The sequence below is a fragment of the Dama dama genome, chromosome 15 (genome assembly GCF_033118175.1).
Source record: "Dama dama isolate Ldn47 chromosome 15, ASM3311817v1, whole genome shotgun sequence".
NCBI lineage: Eukaryota > Metazoa > Chordata > Mammalia > Artiodactyla > Cervidae > Dama > Dama dama.
Window position 1 is genome coordinate 58,320,510 of NC_083695.1, and position 16,519 is coordinate 58,337,028.

Genomic DNA, 16,519 nt, shown 5'->3' on the forward strand with positions numbered 1-16,519 from the left:
ATTTATAAAGAGCTAACATAACAGTGAGGACAGGGATGGTGAATCCCAATGACCAAGCTTGGATTTGGCTGGTCTACATTTCTGCCCTCAGCCTTAGGACCGCTACCACTGGGTAAAGTTAAACTGAAAGAAGAAATAGTGTTGTGTTACATCCTGACACTAGAACAAAATTGGATTCTGGCCATTCAGTGTTACAGATTCTAGCCTCAGGGCCCTGAGCAAAGGGCAAAAGAAAACTAGAAGAAAGTCTGGGTAGATCTTGACACAAAACTTGAATCCCAATCTATCCATGGGACAGCCTGTGGCCTCAGGGCTGCTGCCACCAGGTCAGGTTAAAATGAAAGTAAGAGAAGGTAGGGGTACTTTCTGATGCTGGGCAAACTCAAATTCCAGCAGGCTGAGCTACAGTCTTGGTCTCAGTCACTTCCAATGAGAACAGTTACACTGAAACACCAGCATGTCATTGTATACGTGTACAAAGGGAACAGCTTTCATTTCACCTCTCTGAGTTGCTGGAAAATGCAGGGCTTAGTCTAAAGTCAGGTTGAAAGTGACATTAACAAGTACTTTTGCATGGTATCTTAGAATACTAAACGTGGTGTCCAGAGATCTGCTTTTAAATCCCTTCTTTACCATTTATCATCTTTTTGACTTTGGAATTCATATTGGCCTACTTGGACTCCAAGCAGAATACTGATGCCTGACTGGCTTAAACACAAGAAATTTATTTTTTCACAATTCTGGAGGCTAGACTATGGTACTCTTGAGATTGGTGCATGAGACCTTTCTGCTAGGCTTGAAGACTGTGTCTTCACATGGCTCTCTTCTGTGTGTGCACACAGAGAAAGATGTTGCTGTTGTCTTTTCTTCTTCTTGTAAAGACACTGGTCCTAGAGGGTTAGGGCCTCACCCTTATGACCTTATCCTACCCTCATTATTTCCTTAAAGGCCTTATCTCCAAATATAGTCACATTGGGGGTTTAGGACTTAAGCATATGAATTGGAGGGGAAGCAGAAATAATTCAGTCCATTATGGAAATATTGTTTAATTTTAGTGTATATCTCATATTGCATTGCTGGGTAGGTCTGAAGATTAAATAAGAAGATATATGTAGTAGACACTTAGTATTTGAGTTTTTAAAAAAATACTTATTTGCTTGCACTGGGTCTTAGTTGTGGCCCATGGGATTTTTAGCTGTGGCACACAGAATATATATATATATATATATATATATATATATATATATATATATATATAGTTTTTTCAGTTGCAGCATGTAGGATCTGTTTCCCTGACCAGGGATCGAACCCAGGCCCCCTGCATTGGGAGTGTGGAGTCTTAGTTATTGGACCACCAGGGAAGTCCCTAGTTATTATTTGACTTTTAAAAGTATATCATTTTTTAGCCCTCTGCTATGCATTGCCAACTGAGAGGAGAGGAGATGATGAGTTTAGAATTTATATTAGTAAATTGAGCATATTACATGTAATTTGATTATATGTTGATTTTCAGCTTATAAGTTGATTTTCAGCATTTGTGAAAACATGTAGGGGTGTTTGAAAAAGAAAACATTCATTTCCTGGATTTACAATGCTTTCTTTTCACTACGAACACAAATGTTAAATAAGCCACTTTTAGTCATGACTAGTGGGTTTGAACATCGCCAGAAAGTGACTGATGTTAGAGAGCTTTGAAATCTATGAGGTGAAACACAAAGGTAAAGCATTTGTGTTATTTTTATACCCTGCATCTCTCGTCAAAAGGCTTTCAGTTCAGTTCAGTTGCTCAGTCGTGTCTGACTCTTTGCGACCCCATGAACCGCAGCACACCAGGCCTCCCTGTCCATCACCAACTCCCGGAGTCCACACCAAACCCACGTCCATCGAGTCGGTGATGCCATCCAACCATTTCATCCTCTGTCGTCCCCTTCTCCTCCTGCCCTCAATCTTTAAGGTAGTTAAAAAAACAAAACACCAAAGCCTCTAAATGCATTTGGTTGTTTCAGTTAGATTTTTAAAAAAAATTTAATTGGCATATAATTGCTTTACAAAGTTGTGTTAGTTTCTGCTATACAACAGTGTGAATCAGCGTTGTGTATACATATGTCCCCTCCTTCTTGAGCCTCCCTCCTGCCCCTGCATCCCACTTCTCTAGGTCGTCACAGAACACTGGGCTGAGCAACCTGTGCTACACAGCAGTGTCTGTTCTACCCACGGTGGTGTGTATGTGTCAGTGCTGCTCTCTCCCTTCGTCCCACCCTCTCCTTCCCCCTCTGTGTCCCTCAGTCCATTCCCTACATCTGTGTCTCTACTCCTGCACTGCAAATAGGATCATCAGAACCATTTTTCTAGATTCCAGTTTCAGTTTTCTGTGGCTTATTGAACCCTCATGGAGTACTGGGGCTAGCAATTTGAGGGATTTGTCATTTGTGTGACTGAGAGAATAAGCCACAGCCAATTAAAAGAACTTTAGGCCTTACACTTTTTTTGTGTGCAAATCTGACACATGTAACCTAGACTGTGTACATAACCAACTTCTTACTCTGTGCTTTCCAAATAACACTTGCCACACAATCCAGATAAGTTTCATCATGTGAAAAACATGGTGCATGTTTTTCAAGAACATGTACAAAAGTCCTAATTCAATTTTTCAGCAAACATTAGGTATGTTCTTGCCATAAGCCAGGGGTCAATGCTTTCTAGCCAAAATCACCAGGAACATATCACATTATACCAGTTGGACTTATTACTCACTGTAGCAAGGGACGGAGAAGGCAATGGCACCCCACTCCAGTACTCTAGCCTGGAAAATCCCATGGACGGAGGAGCCTGGTAGGCTGCAGTCCATGGGGTCACAAAGAGTCAGACATGACTGAGCAACTTCACTTTCACTTTTCACTTTTATGCATTGGAGAAGGAAATGGCAACCCACTCCAGTGTTCTTGCCTGGAGAATCCCAGGGATGGGGTCGCACAGAGTCTGACACGACTGAAGTGACTTAGCAGCAGCAGTAGCAAGGGAGAAAGCCCATCATAAGGGCCTGAAGGACTTCTCAGTAAGAGGGTGTTGGAAGGTGACTATTACAGGATTTGATTTGTTTTAGGTGATTTTGTGGAGGGGCTAAGGAAGGAGGAGTTTGAATTGGATGTCAGGAAGCTAGTTCATTCTATGAAAAAAATAAAAGTGGAGAGAAGCCACGTATGGTCAGGCCACTCGAGACAGCTACATCTCCCGCCCAACCAGTGCCTGCTTCACCTACGCCCTACACAGCTGAATGATTTTCCTGTGTATTTGCCCCAGGCCTCTGCTGGTGATCTTTCTTATCAAAAGGGCGGTGAGGGGCGTGCTCCTCTGCTGGTTTCCCTGGTAAGTAATGGGCCCGCCTGCCATCATTTCCCCTATAACTGGTAACTCTTCCCTCCCCTCTTCCCCTGGCAAAGACTGCCACCATGTTCTGCCGCTTTCTGCAGCACACTATGAAGTGTCGCTCCAGGACCTTTCTTCAGATGTGTAAGCTCCCCCATCCGTTAATCTCTTTTGATGACTCCAGTCTCTTTCTTGGGTCTTGAAGCTGGGCAAGCACAGACCTCATGGTCTTCAGGGCACAGCTCAACAAGCCGTCAGGGATGGCAGGGGTGGAGGGCTGACTGTGGGAGAATGTACACAAAATTAATAAAGCAGAGAGTTTATCTTGTTCATTTGGAGGGTAGGATGGGCAAACAGTAAGTCATTTATCTGAGGTGGATGGCTTGTGGAGTTAGTGGTGGTAAGAGAGGGTGAAGCAATAGGTTGGACCCAGATTATAAAAGACCTTGAGTGGAGGAAACGGGGAGTCATTGAATAAGTTTGAGGGGGTGCCAAGAATCACAACTCACAGCTCATGCTCCTAACAGGGTAGGGGTTTTCATACTCTTCTGACCATGTTGCAATAAGAGATACATTTTACACCAAAACCTAGTACACACACACACACACATCCCTGAATTTTAACAGAACACGACTCAGCCTTACTATTAGAGCTGCCCTCTATTTTCCATTCCATTTGACTACACGTCACCTCTCTCTATGCTACTTCACTCTGTTCTATTTCATGCTGGCTTTTATGCACCCAATTGATTTTTCTTCCTACCCAGGAATGGCCTGAGGTCTGAAAAATATTGTTTTTAGAAGATGAATCAGTGTGGTGAGGGGAAATAGGAGTAGGAGGGCTGTTCATAGCACAGCAGTAGTTCATTTACCAAAAAATTAATTAATTCATTCGATCAAAAACATTTATTAAGTATCTCCTACATACCAAGCATGAAGATACAAAGATACCCAGACCCAGCAGGGCCCTTGGAAAGCTCATGGTCAGCAGTCAATTCACTGTTGCAAGTCTTTAATAGTCAGTTGTGAAAATATTGCAGGATGATCTAAACTGCCTGAGAAAAGTAGGGAAGGCTTTACAGAGAAAAGGGCATTTGAGGTGGTTCCTGAAAACTAAGTTTGCCAAGGTGAGGGGACTGGTGGAGTGTAACCTAAGGGAAAGGGTCATGTGACAATGACAAGCAGGTCTGAAAGCACAGAGTGTGATCTGGTAGGGTTGCCAGATTGAGTAATAAAAATAGAGTGCCACCAGTCAAGTTTGAATTTCAGATAAATAATTACTAACTTTCAGCATAAGCATATCCCATCAGTCTGGGAGGGGCACAACATTCTGTGTGATTGGAATATGGGTGAACATTGGGGTGTACTGGGATCATGCTGTGAAATGTGATGAGAGAATAAAGAAACTCCCCTGTAGAGTCAAACTTCTCCTGAAGGGTAATTTGAGAAATAATTGTGGAATGCTTGGAAAGAAATTAAAAAAAAAAAAACAACACTGAAAAATATGCAACCCTTGAGTATTTAGCTTATTAAAAATAAAGCTAGAATCACAGTAGGTGGGATGATTATTAATTATTAACCATTATTAATTGTGTTTGAGTAACTGTTTCTCACCTTCTCTCCTGATGCCTTTGTCCCCATGTTTAGTTGAAAAGAGGGGAATGAACACATTTTGCCATGGGTACTGGTTTCTTATTACAGTCTAGCCTGAAGCCATATTTAGGTTGGTAATAGTCATGGAGTGAATAACACATGTGTGATCAGTCAAGTGAATCTTTTTTCTGTTTAAGCAATTTCCCAGATGTAATAGACACATGTTGTCTACCTTTCATCCTCTCCCTTCTGCCCGCCCTCCCCAACCCCCATCTCATCTACTCTTCAAAATACTGTAAGGGTGGCCCCTGGCAGGCATGTGATGGGGCAAGTAACCCAAGCTGGACCAGGTAGTCTTCAGTCTCTCTTTTGGTAGTTGTAACTGTGACTTTAAACTCAGGAGCTCAGGGTAGCCGTGTTTTTTTTTTTCCTGCCATATGGACTGGAAAACCAGAGGAAGCCAGTCAATATTGGGTGCAGGGTGCGGAGACCTGTGCAGCCTTTCAGTGAAGGAAGGATAGAAAGAGTGTGAGCATTTGGATTAAAGCAAAAACATATTAGAATGAGAAAGTGAAGAATGAAGAGACACAAAAGAGGAGAGAGAGACAGAGACAAACAGACAGATAGATAGGGTTGGTTACATTCCATCTTTGAGTTTTGTGCCCTTTTACCTTCTGATTCCTTTATGTTTAAGATCACTTTGCTGGATTCTGTGACTTGAAATGAGTACTAATTTATAAACCAGATCACTGGAAACAGTGGCTCTTGTCAATCTCTTGTCTCTGGAAAGTGAAGACCAGAGAAAGGGGATCCAAGCCTCAACACAGTCATGGATGAGGGGAAAGGAATGTGATGTCTTTTTTCAGGACAAAAGGAGGAGAGCTTTATGTCTTCCTTCAGGAGACATGCTTTCTCTCCATTTGGCTCTATGAAATAAGTCACAAGGTGTATCTGTCTGCAACAGGACAGTTTGAGCATTGCTTGCCATTCAGTGCTCATGAAAGGAAAGTATGAAGACTGAGGAGAGTCAAGATTATGTGATTTTTACAAATTGAAGATTCATGACAATCTTGAATCAAGCAAGTCCATCGACACCATTTTTCAAACAGCTTTTGCTCACCTTGTGTCTCTGTGTCTTATTTTGAGATTAACCCCTGAGCCTTTGGAGTGGCAGCACTGACTCCAAGACCCTGGACTACCAGAGAACTAACCCTAGGGAGTATCAAATAGTGAGAACTCACACAAAGGAAACCACTTGACTACAAGACCCGGCATCACCCAACCACCAGTGGCAAACTGTGCAGGATGCCTCATCTAAACAACAAACAAAACAAAAATACAAACTCAGTCTTCAGCAGACAGAATTACTACCTCACTCAGCCTTTCCCATCAGAGGGAAAACAAACGAACAAACAAATGGAAACAGCACAAATCTCACCCTATATGAAGCTTACACAAACCACTGGACCAACCTTAGGAGGACAGGAACCAAAAGGAAGAAAGAATTCAACCTTCAAGCCTGGGAAAAAGAGAGCTCAAACACAATAATTAAAAAAAATATATAATGAAAAGGCAGAGAAACACTACACAAATGAAGGAACAAATTACAAACACAGAAGTACAAATAAATGAAGAGGAAATAGGCAAACTATCTGAAAAAGAATTCAGAATAATGATAGTAAAGATGACCAAAAACCTTGAAAACAAAAATGCAGAAAATGCAAGAATCAATTAACAAAGACCTATAAGAATTAAAGAATAGACATTCAGAGACAAACAACACAATTACTGAAATGAAAAATACTCTAGAAGAAATCAGTAGTAGAACATCTGAAGCCAAAGAGTGAATCAGTGAGCTGGAAGATAAAACGGTGGAAATAACTTCTGAAGAGCAGAATAAAGTAAAAAGAATGGAAAGAACTGAGGATAGTCTCAGAGACCTCTGGGACAATATCAAATGCACCAACTTTCGAATTATATTGGTCCCAGAAGAAGAAGAAGAGAAAGAAAGGGTATAAGAAAAATTTTGAAGAGATTATAGTTGAAAATTTCCCAAACATGGAAAAAGAAATAGTCAATCAAGTCCAAGAGGTGCAAAGAGTTCCATACAGGATAACCCAAGGAGAAACACACCAGGACACATATTAATCAAACTAACAAAGACTAAACACAAAGAAGGAATATTAAAAGCAGCAAGGGAGCCTGTCGGCTGGAACCACCATCTTCCAGTAATTCGCCAAAATGACCAACACAAAGAAGAAGAGGAGGAGCACTTGCTACATGTTCTCTAGGCCTATTAGAAAGCATGGAGTTGTCCCTTTGGCCATGTACATGCAAATCTACAAGAAGGGTGATATTGTAGATATCAAGGGAATGGGTACTGTTCAAAAAGGAATGCCCCACAAATGTTGCCATGGCAAAGCTGGGAGAGTCTACAATGTTACCCAGCATGCTCTTGGCATCATTGTAAACAAATAAGTTAAAGGCAAGATTCTTGCCAAGAGAATTAATGTGCCTGTTGAACATATTAAGCACTCTAAGAGCCTAGATAGCTTCCTGAAACATGTGAAGGAAAATGATCAGGAAAGGAAGGAAGCCAAAAAGAAAGGGGTTTGGGTTCAGCTAAAGCACCAGCCTGTTCCACCCAGAGAAGCACACTTCATGAGGACCAATGGAAAGGAACCTGAACTGTTGAAGCCCATTCCCTATGAATTTATGGCCTGTTGGGTGTAAAAGTAAAGACCTGGACTGTACAAATGTTTCTCTTAATTGAGTAGAAGTGTTGTGTCCAAATTCAGTGGGTGATGTGTTTTCAAATCAAGTGTTTCTTCTTCCTGAAAAATGTAAGATAGTTTGTTGTTCAGTATGTTCCATTGGTTAATAAATTGCCAGATATTGCCAAAGTAAAAAAGTAAATTGCCAAAAAAAAAAAAAAAAAAAAAGGCAGCAAGGGAAAAGCAACAAGTAACATACAGGGAAACCCCATACATTTAACAGCTGATGTTTCAGCAGAAACTCTGCAGGCCAGAAGGGAATGGCAGGATATATTTAAAGTACTGAAAGGGAAAAATCTACAACCAAGATTACTGTACCCGGCAAGGATCTCATTCAAAATTGATGGAGAGATAAAAAGCTTTTCAGACAAGCAAAAGTTAAGAGAATTCAGTGCCACAAAAACAGCTTTACAACAAATGTTAAAGGGACTTATATAGTCAAAAAACACAAGAGGAGAAAAAAGATCTACAAAATCAACCCCAAACAATTAAGAAAATGGCAATAGGAACATATATCAATAATTACTTTAAATGTAAGTGGATTAAATGCTCCAACCAAAAGACACAGACTGGCTGAATGGATACAAAAACAAGACCCATATATATGCTGTCTACAAGAAACCCACTTCAGACCTAAAGACACATATAAACTGAAAGTGAGAGGATGGAAAAATATATTTCATGCAAATGGAAAGCAAAAGAAAGCTGAAGTAGCGATCCTCATATCAGAAAAACCAGACCTTAAAATAAAGATTACAAGAGATAAGGAAGGACACTACATAATGATCAAGGATCAATCAAAGAGGAAGACATAACAATTGTAAACATCTATGCACCCAACATAGGAGCACCTCAATACATGACAAAGACTAACAGACATAAAAGGAGAAATTGACAGTAACACAATAATAGTAGGAGACTTTAACACCCCACTCACACCAATGGACAGATCATCAAAAGAGAAAAGTAATAAGAAAACACAAGTCTTAAATGACACATTAGATGAGATGAATCTCATTGATATCTTCAGGATATTCCATCCAAATGCAGAAGAATACACCTTCTCAAGTGCACATGGAACATTCTCCAGGATAGACCACATCTTGGGTCACAAATAAAAACTCAGTAAATTTAAGAAAATTGAAATCATATCAAGCATCTTCTCTGACCACAATGCTATGAGACTAGATATCACTTACAAGAAAAAAAAACTGTAAGAAACACAAACACATTAAGAGTAAGCAATACACTTCTAAACAACCAACAGCTTACTGAAGAACTAAAAAGTGAAATAAAAAAAATTTCTAGAAACAAATGACAATGAAAACATGACAACTCAAAACCTATGGGATGCAGCAAAACAGTTCTAATAGGGAAGTTTATAGCAACACAATCCTACTTCAAGAAACAAGAACAACATCGAATAGACCACCTAACTTTACACCTAAAACAACTGTAAAAAGAAGAACAACCCCCCCCCCCCGCCCAAATTAGTAGAAGGAAAGAAATCATAAAGATCTGAGCAGAAATAAATGAAAAAGAAACAAAATAATACTAAAGATTAATAAAACTAAAAGGTGATTCTTGAGAAGGTAAACAAAATTGGCAAACCTTTAGCCAGATTCATCAAGAAAAAAAGACAGAGGAATCAAATGAACAAAACTAAAAATGAAAAAAGGAGAGGTTACAACAGACAATGCAGAAATACAAAGGATTATGAGAGACTGTTATGAACAACTATATGGCAATAAAATGGATAACCTGGAAGAAATGGACAGATTCTTAGAAAAGTTCAATCTTTCAAGACTGAACCAGGAAGAAATAGAAATTATAAACAACCCAATTACAAGCACTGAAATTGAACCTGTGGTCAAAAACCTCCCAAAAAACAAAACCCAAGGACCAGACGGCTTCACAGGAGAATTCTATCAAACATTTAGAGAGGAGGGAATGCCTATCCTTCTAAAACTCAAAAAATTGCAGAGGAAGGAATACTTCCAAACTCATTCTATGAAGCCACCATCACCCTGATACCAAAACCAGACAAAGACAACACACAAAAAGAAAACTACAGGCCAATATCACTGATGAACATAGATGCAAAAATCCTCAACAAAATTTTAGCTAACAGAATTCAGAAACACATCAAAAAGCTCATACACCATGATCAAGTTGGGTTTATTCCAGGAATGCAAGGATTCTTCAATATACACAAATCAACCAATGTGATACACCATATTAACAACTTAAAAGATAAAAACCACATGATAATCTCAATAGATGCACAAAAAACCTTTGACAAAATTCAGCACTGATTTATGATTAAAACTCTTTAAAAAATGGGCCTATAAGGAACATACCTCAATATGTTGTTGTTGTATTAGTCGCTCAGTCGTGCCTGACTCTTTGCAACCCCATGTACTGCAGCCCACCAGACTCCTCTGTCCATGAGACTTTCCAGGCAAGGATACCCATTTCCTTCTCCAGAGGATCTTCCCACCCCAGGGATTGAACCCAGGTCTTCTGCAAGGCAGGCAGATTCTTTACCGACTGAGCTACAGGGAAGCCCCAGAGTAAAGGCCATATATGATAAGAAAACACAAATGTAAAACAGCAAAATGGTTGCCTAAGGAGGCCTTTCAAATAGCTATGAAAAGAAGAGAAGCAAAAGGCAAAGGAGAAAAGGAAAGATATACCCATTTGAATGCAGAGTTCCAAAGAACAGCAAGGAGAGATAAGAAAGCCTTCCTCACTGATTAATGCAATGAAATTGAGGAAAACAATAGAATGGGAAAGACTAGAGATCTCTTCAAGAAAATTAGAGATACCAAGGGAATGTTTCATGCAAAGATGGGCACAATAAAGGACAGAAATGGTATTGACCTAACAGAAGCAAAAGCTATTAAGAAGAGGTGGCAAGAGTACACAGAAAAACTATACAAGAAAAGATCTTCACAACCCAGATAATCACAATGGTGTGATCACTCACCTAGAGCCAGACATCCTGGAATGCAAAGTCAAATGGGCCTTAGGAAGCATCACTACAAACAAAGCTAGTAGACATGATGGAATTCCAGTTGAGCTATTTCAAATCCTAAGAGATGATGCCATGAAAGTGTTGCACTCAATATGCCAGTAAATTTGGAAAACTCAGCAGTGGCCACAGGACCGGAAAATGTCAGTTTTCATCCCAATCCCAAAGAAAGGCAATGCCAAAGAATGCTCAAACTATTGCACAATTGCACTCATTTCACATGCTAGTAAACTAATGCTCAAAATTCTGCCAGTGAGGCTTCAACAGTACATGAACCAAGAACCAGATGTTCAAGCTGGATTTAAAAAAGGCAGAGGAACCAGAGATCAAATTGTCAACATCCATTGTATCATCGAAAAAGCAAGAAAATTCCAGAAAAACATCTGCTTCATTGACTATGCTAAAGCCTTTGACTGTATAGATCACAACAAACTGTGGAAAATTCTTAAAGAGATGGGAATACCAGAGCACCTTACCTGCCTCCTGAGAAATCTGTATGCAGGTCAAGAAGCAACAGTTAGAACTGGACATGGAACAACAGACTGGTTCCGAATTGGGAAAGGAGTCCATCAAGGCTATATATTGTCACCCTGCTTATTTAACTTATATGCAGAGTACATCATGAGAAATGCTGGACTGGATGAAGCACAAGCTGGAATCAAGATTGCCGGGAGAAATATTAATAACCTCATATATGTAGATGACACCACCCTTATGGCAGAAAGTGAAAAGGAACTAAAGAGCCTCTTGATGAAAGTGAAAGAGGAGAGTGAAAAAGTTGGCTAAAACTCAACATTCAGAAAACTAAGATCATGGCATCTGGTCCTATCACTTCATGGCAAACAGATGCGGGAACACTGGAAACAGTAACAGACTATTTTTTGGGGGGGGGGTTCCAGAATCACTGCAGATAGTGACTGCAGCCATGAAATTAAAAGATGCTTGCTCCTTGGAAGAAAAGTTATGAACAACTTAGCACATTTAAAAGCAGAGGCATTACTTTGCCAACAAAGGTCCATCTAGTGAAGGCTATGGTTTTTCCAATAGTCATGTATGGATATGAGAGTTGGACTATAAAGAACGCTGAGAGCCAAAGAATTGATGCTTTTGAACTGTGGTGTTGGAGAAGACTCTTCAGAGTCCCTTGGACTGCAAGGAGATCCAACCAGCCCATCCTAAAGGAAATCAGTCCTGAATATTCATTGGAGGGACTGATGCTGAAGCTGAAGCTCCAATACTTTGGCCACCTGATGTGAAAAACTCACTCATTGGAAAAGACCCTGATGCTGGGAAGGATTGAAGGCAGGAAGAGAAGGGGATGACAAAGGATGAGATGGTTGGATGGCATTACTGACTCAATGACATGACCAGGAGTTGGTGATGGATAGAGAAGCCTGGCGTGCTGCAGTCCATGGGGTTGCAAAGAGTCAGATATGACCGAGTGACTGAACTGAACTGATGATAAGCCTGCAGCAAACATTATTCTCAATGGAGAAAAACCAAAAGCATTCCCCCTAAAATTAGGAAGAAGACAAAGATGTCCACTTTCACCGCTATTATTCAACATAGTTCTGGAAGTTCTAGCTACTTCCAGAGAAGAAAAAGAAATAAAAGGAATTGAGAATGGGAGAGAAGAAGTAAAGCTCTCACTGTTTGCAGATGACATAATACTATACGTAGAAAACCCTAAAGATAGTATCAGAAAATTACTAGAGCTAATCAGTGAATTTAGCAAAGTTACAGGATACAAAATCAATACACAGAAATCACTTGCATTTCTATATACTAACAATGAAAAATCAGAAAGAGAAATTAAGGAATCAATCCCATTCACCATTGCAACAAAAAGAATTAAATATCTAGGAATAAACTTATCTAAGTAGACAAAATAATTGTACACAGAAAGTTATAGGATATTATTGAAAAAATCAAAGATGACATAAACAGATGGAGAGATGTTCCATGTTCCTGGGTAAGAAGAATCAATATTGTGAAAATGACTATACTACTAAATTCAATCTACAGATTCAATGTGATCCCTATCAAATTATCAATGGTATTTTTCACAGAATTAGAACAAAAAAATTTCACAATTCATATGAAAACACAAAAGACCCTGTATAGTCAAAGCAGTCTTGAGAAAGAAGAATGGAACTGGAGGAATCAACCTTTCTGACTTCAGATTATACTACAAAGCCACAGTCATCAAGACAGTAGGGCACTGGCACAAAAACAGAAATATAGACCAATGGAACAAGATAGAAAGCCCAGAAATAAACCCATGCACCTATGGGTACCTTGTTTTTTGACAAAGGCAGCAAGAATATACAATGGGGCAAAGACAACCTCTTCAATAAATGGTGCTGGGAAAACTGGACAGCTCCATGTAAAAGAATGAAATTAGAACACTTCCAAACACCATATACAAAGGTAAACTCAAAGTGGATTAAAGACCTAAATGTAAGACCAGAAACTATAGAACTCTTAGAGGAAAACATAGGCAGAACTCTCGATGACATAAATCAAAGCAAGATCCTCTATAGAGGATTACCTCCTAGAGTAATGGAAATAAAAACAAAAGTAAACAAGTGGTACCTGATTAAACTTAAAAGCTTTTGCATAGCAAAAGAAACTATAATCAAGGTGAAAACACAACCCTCAGAATGGGAGAAAATAATAACAAATGAAACAACTGCCAAAGAATTAATTTCCTAAATATACAAGCAGCTCATACAACTCAATACCAAAAAAATGAACAACCCAATCAAAAAGTGGGGAAAAGACTTAAACAGACATTTATCCAAAGAAGACATAGAGATGGCTAACAAACACATGAAAAGATGCTCAACATCACTCATTATTAGAGAAATGCAAATCCCAACTACAATGAGATATCACTTCACACCAGTCAGAATGGCCATCATCAAAAAGTCTACAAACAATAAATGCTGGAGAGGGTGTGGAGAAAAGGGAATGCTCTTGCACTGTTGGTGGGAATGTAAATTGATGCAGCCACTATGGAAGATGATATGGAGATTCCTTCAAAAACTAGGAATTAAACCACCATATGACCCAGCAATCCCACTCCTAGGCATATGCCCTAAGGAAACCAAAATTGAAAAAGACACATGTATCCCATTGTTCATTGCAGCACTATTTACTGTAGAAGAACATGGAAGCAAGCTAGATGTCCATCAACAGATGAACAGATAAAGAAGTTGTGGTACATATACACAATGGAATATTACTTAGCCATAAAAAGGAATGCCTTTGAGTCAGTTCTAATGAGGTGGATGAACCTAGAACCTAATATACAGAGTGAAGTGAGTCAGAAAGAGAAAGATAAATATCATTTTCTAATGCATATATATGGAATCTAGAAAAATGGTACTGAAGAATTTATTTACAGGTCACAATGGAGAAACAAACATAGAGAATAGACTTATGGAGATGGGGAGAGAGGAGCGGAGGGTGAGATGTTTGGAAAGAGTAACATGGAAACTTACATTGTCATATGTAAAATAGATAGCCATCAGGAATTTGCCGAATGGCTCAGGAAACTCAAACAGGGGCTCTGTACCAACCTAAAGGAGTGGGATGGGGAGGGAGACGGGAAGGAGTTTCAAAAGGGAGGGGATGTATGTATACCTATGGCTGATTCATGTTGAGGTTTGACAGAGAACAGCAAAATTCTGTAAAGCAATTATCCTTCAATAATAAAATAAAAAACCAGATCACTAAAGTTGTATTGAAAACTCCTGTGATTATCCCGGTTAAGCAGGGATTATGAGATGGATATTTACTCACTGGGGCTTCCCAGGTGGTACTAGTGGTAAAGAACCTGTCTGCCAATGCAGGAGACATAAGAGATGAGGGTTCGATCCCTGGGTTGCAAAGATCCCCTGGAGGAAGGCACAGCAACCCACTCCAGTATTCTTGCCTGGGAAATCCCATGGACAGAGGAGCCTGGTGGGCTACAGTCTGTATGGTCCCAAAGAGTAAGACATGACTGAAGTGACCTACCACGCAGGCACATTTACTCACTAGGTAGATCTTGACCCTAGAACTCCTTAATGGCAAACAGAAAGAAGTATGGTTTTCATTAAACTGTGTGCACTGCTATTACACACGACAGAAACTACCCAGGTATACTGCTTCTCTCTCCCTCCTGGAGCTAATTCTGGATTTGTTCTAGGAAAAAACCATGGGTTTAATTTGAAGCCAGTTTATTTTTTATTGGTTTTGCAGTTCTTTTGTGGTGCTTTTAATATGACACAAGTTAGGGTTTCCCAAGGTGTGTATTGTAAAGTTTTAGTTCAGCCATGGAATAAAAAAAGGAGGGAAGTTCCATGGTCAGGTCATGTGGGCTTTAGGTAAACCACTTTATAGTACACTGTGGAGTCTTTGCTCTGCCCATATGCAATGTGAATTTCTAAAAGGGAGAGAGCTGATGCTGCATTTCCTAAACTCACTTGATCACAGCATGGAGCGTTTCACTGGACTAGCATCTCCCAGGACACACTATGGGACAGGACAGCTGAGTGCACATGGGGGTGGCTATCACTCCTCCTCTGTGTAGGAGGGGACATCTCCTGCCTGGTGCCTCTAGCATAGAACGTTGCTCTTCAGGTGACAGGAAAGTGACTTGACTGCCAGCGATTCTGCAGTACTCTTGAAGTTGTTAAGAGAACAGATTATTTTAAAGAGCTTCTCCTAAGAGAAAGGGAAAGCTTGGCATAGTGTGTCTCTAGGTCAGGGGGCCCATAGACGAGATGCATGGAGAGAATTCAGGTGCTCTCTAAACCTGGATAGAAATAGGAACCCGTGTCTTCATTTTATCAACATCCATCCAAAATTTAGCAATTCCTATAGTTATGAATGTGGCAACAGACCCCAGTAATAGGAGCAGAACCTGTGACTTCATCAGCAATAGAAATCATAGATTTAATATTATGTCACAGTTGTTGCAGGTTTCTCAGAATATTATTTGAGCTTCTTGCTAGTTTGAAATTACGCTAATTATGACGCCTGTCATTAGATTGATCTTGTTACTTACTGTGTTACTAAAGAAGCACATAATCACCAAAGTGTGTGTGTGTGTGTGTGTGTGTGTGTGTGTGTGTGTGTTGGCTGCACTGTGCAACATGTAGGATCTTATTTCCCTGACCAATGATTGAACCTGTGCCCCCTACAATGGGGTCACAGTGGCTTAACCACTGGACTACCAGGGAAGTCCCTACCAAGGTATTTTGATAATAACTTTACCTCTCAAGCACATAACCTGTCCCTTGGTAGGGCTTCATGAATATTGACTAAAATTACCACCAGCCCCATCACCACCATGTGACTAAGCTTTCATATTTGTTGTATTAAAATGTCTCACTTTACTTCCAACCTCAGAATAGTAAGGCATTTAATACTGATCAAATCAGATTGAATTATTTGCCTTGCTGATTCTTTTGCACATGATAGTGTACTAGAAAACTGCAGCACTTACAAGAAACTTTAACTTTTATAAATTTGTTTATGCATTCACCTGTCAGGTATTTATATGCCAGGCCTTCCTCCTTGGTCTCTGTTCAGGTAATGTTGGTGTGGTTGGAGTGGAAGTAAAGGGGGGAGCAGTAAATGGGAAGAAGTCTTCATAATCTATTTGTTCAACCTTCATCTCTCCCTGTCTTGTCTCTGTTAACTCCAGAAAATTCAAGGGAAATGTTGCCATTGGTTTCTAGCACCGTACTCTGAGCTTCAG

At 39.9% G+C, this 16,519-nt stretch overlaps 1 pseudogene; it reads left to right on the forward strand.

Moving 5' to 3' along the window:
* Window positions 1-7,200: 7,200 nt before the first annotated feature.
* Window positions 7,201-7,692, forward strand: LOC133069883 (large ribosomal subunit protein eL21-like; annotated as a pseudogene).
* Window positions 7,693-16,519: the final 8,827 nt, after the last annotated feature.